The sequence below is a fragment of the Monodon monoceros genome, unplaced genomic scaffold (genome assembly GCF_005190385.1).
Source record: "Monodon monoceros isolate NGI ecotype Baffin Bay Population unplaced genomic scaffold, NGI_Narwhal_1 Super_Scaffold_21, whole genome shotgun sequence".
Classification (NCBI taxonomy): Eukaryota; Metazoa; Chordata; class Mammalia; order Artiodactyla; family Monodontidae; genus Monodon; species Monodon monoceros.
The window spans coordinates 22,063,190-22,073,214 of record NW_021703778.1 but is presented as its reverse complement, the minus strand read 5'-3'; positions in this window follow the sequence as shown (position 1 = coordinate 22,073,214).

Genomic DNA, 10,025 nt, shown 5'->3' with positions numbered 1-10,025 from the left:
CTCTTTCCAAACCAATACTTGGAATAAGACTAGCCTTTGGCTAAGGATGTGAGTAGATCCTTTCATATGGCCCCAAATGTGCAAACAGGAGTTTCCATTAAGAGAAATATGACTCAGTACAGGGGATCATTCTTCTCCTGGGCACCCAAGTGGACCAATTATAAAAGTTTCAAGGGCAGAGAGGAGGGGAGGAACTAACACTTCAGTGCATAATATAATTCTCCACTACAAAGCAGTTGCCTTGTACATAGTAAAACATTGAGCAGTTTGAAGAAAGTATATTTCTTCTGGTGGTGAGCATTACTATCTCTGAGAAAGTCTGTCTTAAATAAAGAAAGTTCTCTGTGTGTGTGTGTGAGAGTGAGAGACAGAGACAGACAGAGACCGAGAGAGACAGAGATAGAGACAGAGACAGGGATTGATTCACAGTCCTCACTAAATAATTGGAAGGAAAAAGAAAAATTTCTCTAACATGCACTGTGAGAAGGGGGCCATGAAAAGCTCATGCCCACGTACGATCGCTCTTGAGATTTGTACCGTCCACATCTCACAGGCCTCTCTTTTTCCAATGTCTGCTTTTTCTGTAAATAATTCTTCAGAAATTATACCCACCCCATGGCTAACATACACAAACCATTACTACTGATTGCATATCACAGACCAAGAGCCATGTTTTCTCAGTATGATATTAATTTCTATGATTTGGGGGAGGGGTTTGTTGAAAGGTGACTGCGTGGATGGGGAACCACATGGAAATGTTGGGGAAGAGGTATTCCTGAGAGGAAAGACAGATGGGAACTGTGTCAGGAACTGGGGTGTGCCCACCAGAGAACTGTCTGTAAAGACACTGCACTTCCAGTGTATTGCTTAGAACAATGGGGAAAGTCATGTTTATCACAGTCTTAAGGATTTTCTTCCTTATACTGTAATTCCTTCTAGTTAACCGCACCCTCCATTAAATGTCATACTTTTGTACAGCCTTATGTGGTGGTGGTATAAAGAAACACTGGGAATGCTGCTTACCCCACATTTCTCTCTCTTTTAGCCCCTCCATCACACTGAGTAGGCTGTACCTTGGAATTTCAGGTGGTGGAAAGCAGTAAGGTAAGCATGCTAAGAAAATATATATACATAATCTAGATAGCTTTATATCAATAAAAGAATTTGGATTTATAGTTAAAAACTTTCTGACAGGGGTACTCTGGGACCAGAGGTCTTCAAAATGAATTTAACCAAACTTGAAGAAATAATACCAGTTATACTCAAACTGTTCCATAAAATCAAAGAGGGCATGTCACCCAACACATTCAATGACATCAGAATTATTGTAATTTGAAAATCAGTCAAAATCATTAAAAAAGAAAAATACAAATCTATAACCCTCACACACAGACATAAATTCTTAACAAAATTTTAGGAAACTGAATGCAAAAATAAGTAAACAGTATAATATATATTAAGTAAGTAGAGTTTACCCCAGGAATGGCAAGATTGGCTCAACATTATGAAAGTCAATCCATGTAACTTATCATGTAAGTAGACTAAAAGAGAAATGTGATTTGGTCTTCTCAATAGATGCAGAAAAAGTATCTGACAAGATCTAACATCTTTTCTGATAGAGTTTGAAGAAACCCTCAGTGCACAAAGATCAGAGGGAATTTTTCAACCAATAAAAGGATCACAATGAAACCACCTTCAGCTAAAATTATACTTAATTTTAAAAGGCCCTTAAGATGAGGAATAAGGTAAGGATGCTTGTTTTCACCATTTCTATTAAATGGAGGTTCTATTTTATTACTGGAGGTTTTAACTAGGGCAATAAGGCAATATAAATAAATATCCAGAGAGGAACTATGTTTATTCATAGATAATTGTTTCTATGGAAAATCGTATGGAATCCACAAAATAAACCTCCTACGTACAAATATATATATATATATATATGTATATATGTATATACATCAGAATCTGTTGAAAACATGACTTTCTCAGCCACCATGACACATCAAGAGTCACTGGAGGGACTTCCCTGGTGGCGCAGTGGATAAGACTCTGCCTGCCAATGCAGGGAACACGGGTTCGATCTCTGGTCCAGGAAGACCCCACATGCCACAGAGCAACTAAACCCGTGTGCCACAACTACTGAGCCAGCGTGCCTCAACTACTGAAGCCCACATGCCTAGAGCCTGTGCTCCACAACAAGAGAAGCTACTACAGTGAGAAGCCCATGCACTGCAACAAAGAGTAGCCCCCTCTCACCACAACTAGAGAAAGCCCACACACAACAACAAAGACCCAACACAGCAAAAAAAATAAAAATAAATCTTAAAAAAAAAAGTCACTGGTAGGTCGCATATGGGATTTTCACTGTCTCAGCTCAAGATGGCACGTGTACCATTTCTACCCACAGTCCATTGGCCACGACTAGTCTCATGGCCCTGCCTGGCAGCAAGTTGAGATGTTGAATGTGAGAAAAAGAGGAAATGTTTAGTAAGCATCTGTTTACCCTATATTTCCTTGTGTCCAGACAATGTCTTGCTCCCTATTGAATCCCTAGTATTTAGCCAAATGCTGGCACTATTCAGTGTTCCGTATGTTTTTTTTCATCAACTAATAAATGCAGAACTAATAAGAATCATTCCCCAGTTGAGCTCAATGGGAAAAGTTTCTGAAATGACTGTGATGTTATATTTGTATGTAATCGGAAAAAAAAAAATTGGGGGGGTAAAGAGGATTGATTTTAAGGAAAATATGAGGAATCTTAGTTTTAAATCTGTAGAGCTGAGGCATTGGCAGGCTATCTGGGTAGAAATACTGCGTTATGTTCGGGAGAAGATCAGGAATTGAGGTTAAGTCACCAAAAGAGGTGATAATTGCAACTGGGGTGGGTGTATACAACTGCCAAAGTTACAGAACTTACAAAAGCTGCTGGTTCAAATGTATTGTCAAGTGAAGCAGTTGCTTGTGCTTGCTATTGGTACTGAAATGTACTAACTATTCACAAATGAAATATAATTTGTCTTTATTAAAAATGATGAAGTGCCCTTGAGAATAGACTTTTTCAGATACACAATATTTATGAAAAAAATGATTTATCTTTAGCATTCCCTGATTAACGCCACTTGACTGGGATCACTCCCTCACTCAGCATTTCAAACACTTACTCTTTATACCAAAGCTAATGCATGCTTGTTTGTATATTGCTTGGTAAAGTGTTTTAAAACCATGCCTGTGTGTGTGCTATCTACCCAAAACTAATTTTCAGTTTCTAAGACTTTCTTTTCTTTTCTTTTTTCAGTTTTATTCCATTTTAAATCTTTTATCAGGGTTACTTAGGTGCCAGGTACTATTGTAGCACTTGACACATTTGTCACTTAATTATTCTGTTGAGGTTGCATATTTATTTTAAACAAGAATATCACAGAAATGGTATACTCTGCTCAGTGCATCTTATTAGGATATACATGATGTCGATATGTCTTATTAGTGGTGAAGTTAACCTTGATCTTATCATTAAGGTATCTTTGGCTGAGTTTTTCCATTGAAAATATACTATTTTTTCCCATTGTAAAACACGAATGATTTAAGACTATGTAAGTATCCTGTCTCTCCTCAAACTTTCGCTCACTAATTCTGATTCCATTAGTAGCTCTGACCTGAAATAGTTATTATTCTGGCATTCTAATGGTGATTTTCTGATTAGTTGGAATCTTTCATAAGGAAGAGCTGTGTCTTATCCCCCATTTATTTATTTATTTCAGTATGGAATTATAGATATTTATTCTATTTATGGGTTTTAATCTATTACTCCTACTATTTTTGTGACCCAAAATGCTCCAGTCTGGGGGCACTGGGAGCTCTTTCAGTTTGCCTCCTGTGCCCCTTTGACACGTTCCCTGTTTCATTTTGGGGGTTTTTTTGTTGTTGTTGTTGTTTTAGGGTATTTTTTGTTTTGTTTTGTTTATGAGCATGTTCTTACTTTTTGTCATCACAGGATGCTCCAGGCTCATCTGCCAATTTTTTTCTGCCCCAGATCTGGAATATACCACTTCTTCAGGGTTTCTTTTACTGGCAAATGGGACTTAGAAACCAAGATCTGGCAGCATGATATGCTCATTGCTATTGAGGTGCCATTGCTTCTAGGCCTTCTTTATTTGCAAAGCTTAGAAAATGTTTCTGCATTTACTAACTCATACACATCTCTTTATTTTTACATGCATGTATATATATATAACTCTATGCCTGTCTATCTACTATCTATCTACCTATTAAAAAATAATGAGTTAATTCTGATGCCTCCAATTCAAATCTAACATAAAGAGTTAATTCTAGCCTTTTTTCTTTTCTTATATTTTACTTCTTTCTCCAACAGCAAGGATTCTGGCTCTATTTTCTACAGTAAATTTACTTAGTTGCTGAATCTTAGTGCCCCCCGCAAAAGTTTTAGAATTGCTAACTCATACTCTTGTGAGAAATTCTTTCTGATTTGAATAGGGAATTTGTTTACAGTACTTTCTGCCTTTAGACTTAAATTATTCAAAGTGTTTTCCAATGTTACATAGGTTCTTTTTATTCTATGTTTACTTTTATTGTATTATTGTTGTTTATGTGTAGCACAGTTACTTCACTTGTTATAGTTTGTATTCTCTTTGGTGTTTTCCACATCCTGCTTGATCTTTTAAAAATTTACATACAGTTATATTCACTCTTTGTGGTATATGGTTCCACTGGTTTCAACAAATGCAGAGAATTGTGTATCCATTACCACAGCTGTGATACAGAACAGTTCAACCAATCAAATAAACACTTCTGTGCCATCCCTTTTTAGTAAATGCCTCTCTCCCCTCCAACCCTTGGAAACTACTGATATATCCTACTGTTGTCCATCCCATAATTTTGCATACAGACTTTTGGATCTGGCTCCTCTCACTTAGCAACATGCATTTAAGATTCATTATGTTTTTACATGAACCAATGGTTTGTTTTTATTATTCAGTAGGATTCTATTTTATGCATGTACTCCAGTTTGTTTATCCATTCACTAGTTGAAGATTATCTTGGTTGTTTCCAGTTTTTGGTGATTATAAATAAAGCTGTAATAAACATTCATATACAGGTATTTCGTATGACCACAATTTTTCTTTTCTCTTGGGAAGATGTTTAGGAGCAGGAGGGCTTAGTCTTATGGTAATTGTATGTTTACCTTTTTAAGAAATTGTCAAAATGTTTTTCACAACGGCTGTACCATTTTTCATTTTCCCTAGAAAAGTATGAGAGTCCCAGTTGCTCTGGACCAGTTTACTTTGCAGAGTTTAGTGTAATTTAGAAAGTTGAATGGTATTTATTGTAATCAACTCAATTTTTGAATATTTGATTAGAGTCTAAAAAATGAGGAGGGGTGCTGCAAATTTGACACCTATCTACTGTTCAGTATGATAAAATCATATGGCAAGTTTTTTTGAGGATAATAAATTATGCCCTTAGTAGTCTGCTAAAGATAATTCAGGATCAAAAACAAATTGACTTCATAGGATAGACTATGTCTCTAATTCCACACTTTTATGTGGTAAAAACAACTTTGGAGACCATGGATGAAATATGATCAAGTAAGGTATCACTAGAGTTGGTTTATTAAAAGTTTTTTTTTCTTCTTTAGAAAAAAGGCACAAACAACATTTTAATAATTGGAAAAAGAAATTTCAACACGTTTTTAAAGGACAATTCTCTTGATTTTTTTTTAAGAACACAAACCTATAATTTTATTTTTTGAAAGACAGCATAAATTCTTTTTAAAAAATCTTTAAAATTTTATTTTTAAATTAACATGCCTTAATTGAACTCTTTTTGTTTGTTTGTTTGTTTATACTGCAGGTTCTTATTAGTCATCAATTTTATATATAACAGTGTATACATGTCAATCCCAATCGCCCAATTCAGCAAACCACCAGCCCCACCACACCGCAGTTTTCCCCCCTTGGTGTCCATACTTTCTGACTTACTTCACTCTGTATGACAGTCTCTAGATCCATCCACATCTCAACAAACGACTCAATTTCGTTCTTTTTTATGGCTGTGTAATATTCCACTGTATGTATGTACCACAACTTCTTTATCCATTTGTCTGTCGATGGGCATTTAGGTTGCTTCCATGACCCGACTACTGTAAATAGTGCTGCAATGAATATGGGGAGCATGTGTATTTTTGAATTATGGTTTTTCTCTGGGTATATGCCCAGTAGTGAGATTGCTGGATCATATGGTAATTCTATTTTTAGTTTTTTAAGGAACCTCCATACTGTTCTCCATAGCGGCTGTATCAATTTACATTCCCACCAACAGTGCAAGAGGGTTCGCTTTTTTCCACACCCTCTCCAGCATTTGTTGTTTGTAGATTTTCTGATGATGCCCATTCTAATTGGTGTGAGGTGATACCTCGTTGTAGTTTTGATTTGCATTTCTCTAATAATTAGTGATGTTGAGCAGCTTTTCATGTGCTTCTTGGCCATCTCTATGTCTTCTATGGAGAAATGTCTATTTAGGTCTTCTGCCCATTTTTGGATTGGGTTGTTTGTTTTTTTAATATTGAGCTGCATGAGCTGTTTATATATTTTGGATATTAATCCTTTGTCCGTTGATTCATTTGCAAATATTTTCTCCCATTCTGAGGGTTGTCTTTTCGTCTTGTTTATGGTTTCCTTTGCTGTGCAAAAGCTTTGAAGTTTCATTAGGTCCCATTTTTTTATTTTTGTTTTTATTTCCATTACTCTAGGAGGTGGATCAAAGAAGATCCTGCTATGATTATGTCAAAGAGTGTTCTTCCTACGTTTTCCTCTAAGAGTTTTATAGTGTCTGGTCTTACATTTAGGTCTCTAATCCATTTTGGGCTTATTTTTGTGTACAGTGTTAGGTAGTGTTGTAATTTCATTCTTTTACATGTAGCTGTCCAGTTTTCCCAGCACCACTTATTGAAGAGATTGTCTTTTCTCCACTGTATATCTTTGCCTCCTTTGTCATAGATTAGTTGGCCATAGGTGCATGGGTTTATCTCTGGGCTTTCTATCTTGTTCCATTGATCTATGTTTCTGTTTTTGTGCCAGTACCATATTGTCTTGATTACTGTAGCTTTGTAGTATAGTCTGAAGTCAGGGAGTCTGATTCCTCCAGCTCCGTTTTTTTCCCTCAAGACTGCTTTGCCTATTTGGGGTCTTTTGTGTCTCCATACAAATTTTAAGATGATTTGTTCTAGTTCCATAAAAAATGCCATTGGTAATTTGATAGGGATGGCATTGAATCTGTAGGTTGCTTTGGGAAGTATAGTCATTTTCACAATATTGATTTTTCAAATCCAAGAACATGGTATATCTCTCCATCTGTTGCTATCATCTTTAATTTCTTTCATCAGTGTCTTATAGTTTTCTTCATACAGGTCTTTTGTTTCCTTAGGTAGGTTTATTCCTAGGTATTATATTCTGTTGCAATGGTATATGGGAATGTTTCCATAATTTTTCAGATTTTTCATCAGTAGTGTATAGGAATGCAAGAGATTTCTGTGCATTAATTTTGTATCCTGCAACTTTACCAAATTCATTGATTAGCTCTAGTAGTTTTCTGGTGGCATCATCAGAATTCTCTATGTATAGTATCATGTCATCTGCAAACAGTGACAGTTTTACTTCTTCTTTTCCAATTTGTATTCCTTTTATTTATTTTTCTTCTCTGATTGCCATGGCTAGGACTTCCAAAACTATGTTGAATAATAGTGGTGAGAGTGGACATCCTTGTCTCGTCCCTGGTCTTAGAAGAAATGCTTTCAGTTGTTCACCATTGAGAATGATGTTTGCTGTGGGCTTGTCATATATGGCCTTTATTATGTGGAGGTAGGTTCCCTCTATGCCCACTTTCTGGAGAGTTTTTATCATAAATGGTGTTGAATTTTGTCAAAAGCTTTTTCTGCTTCTATTGAGAGGATCATATGGTTTTTATTCTTCAATTTGTTAATATGGTGTATCACATTGATTGATTTGTGTATATTGAAGAATCCTTGCATCCCTGGGATAAATCCCACTTGATCATAGTGTATGATACTTTTAATGTGTTGTTGGATTCTGTTTGCTAGTATTTTGTTGAGGATTTTTGCATCTATGTTCATCGGTGATATTGGTCTGTAATTTTCTTTCTTTGTAGTATCTTTATCTGGTTTTCGTATCAGGGAGATGGTGGCCTCATAGAATGAGTTTGGGAGTGTTCTTTCTTCTGCAATTTTTTGGAAGAGTTTGAGAAGGATGCATGTTAGCTCTTCTCTAAATGTTTCATAGAATTCACCTGTGAAGCCATCTGGTCCTGGACTTTTGTTTGTTGGAAGATTTTTAATCATAGTTTCAATTTCATTACTTGTGATTGGTCTGTTCATATTTTCTGTTTCTTCCTGGTTCAGTCTTGGAAGATTATACCTTTCTAAGAATTTGTCCATTTCTTTCAGGTTGTCCATTTTATTGGCATAGAGTTGCTTGTAGTCTCTTAGGATGCTTTGTATTTCTGCGGTGTCTGTTGTAACTTCTCCTTTTTCATTTCTAATTTTATTGATTTGAGTCTTCTCCGTCTTTTTCTTGTTGAGCCTGGCTAATGGTTTATCAATTTTGTTTATCTTCTCAAAGAACCAGCTTTTAGTTTTATTGGTCTTTGCTATTGTTTTCTTTGTTTCTATTTCATTTATTTCTGCTCTAATCTTTATGATTTCTTTCCTTCTGCTAACTTTGGGTTTTGTTTGTTCTTCTTTCTCTAGTTCCTTTAGGTGTAAGGTTAGATTGTTTACTTGAGATTTTTCTTGTTTCTTCAGGTAGGCTTGTATAGCTATATACTTCCCTCTTAGAACTGCTTTTGCTGCATCCCATAGGGTTTGAATTGTCGTGTTTTCACTGTCATTTGTCTCTAGGTATTTTTTGATTTCCTCTTGGATTTCCTCAGTGATCTCTTGGTTATTTAGTAACGTATTGTTTAGCCTCCATGTGTTTGTGTTTTTTACATTTTTTTCCTTGTAATTCACTTCTAATCTCATAGCATTGTGGTCAGAAAAGATGCTTGATATGATTTTAATTTTCTTAAATTTACTAAGGCTTGATTTGTGACCCAAGATATGATCTATCCTGGAGAACGTTCCGTGCGCACTTGAGAAGAAAGTGTAATCTGCTGTTTTGGGATGGAATGTCCTATAAATATCAATTAAATCTGTCTGGTCTATTGTGTCATTTAAAGCTTGTGTTTCCTTATTTATTTTCATTTTGGATGATCTGTCCATTGGTGTAAGTGAGATGTTAAAGTCCCCCACTATTATTGTGTTACTGTCGATTTCCTCTTTTATAGCTGCTAGCAGTTGCCTTATGTATTGAGGTGCTCCTATGTTGGGTGCATATAGATTTATAATTGTTATATCTTCTTCTTGGATTGATCCCTTGATCATTATGTAGTGTCCTTTCTTGTCTCATAACATTCTTTATTTTAAAGTCTAGTTTATCTGATATGAGTATAGCTACTCCAGCTTTCTTCTGATTTCCGTTTGCATGGAATATCTTTTTCCATCCCCTCATTTTCATTCTCTATGTGTCCCTAGGTCTGAAGTGGGTCTCTTGTGGACAGCATATATATGGGTCTTGTTTTTGTACCCATTCAGCAAGCCTGTGTCTTTTGGTTGGAGCATTTAATCCATTCACGTTTAAGGTTAATTATCGATATGTATGTTCCTATGACCATTTTCTTAATTGTTTTGGGTTTGTTTTTGTAGATCCTTTTCTTCTTTTGTGTTTCCCACTTAGAGAAGTTCCTTTAGCATTTTTTGTAGTGCTGGTTTGCTGGTGCTGAATTCTCTTAGCTTTTGCTTGTCTGTAAAGCTTTTGATTTCTCCATTGAATCTGAATGAGATCCTTGCTGGGTAGAGTAATCTTGGTTTAGGTTCTTCCCTTTCATCTCTTTAAGTATACCATGCCATTCCCTTCTGGCTTGTAGAGTTTCTGCTGAGAAATCAGCTGTTA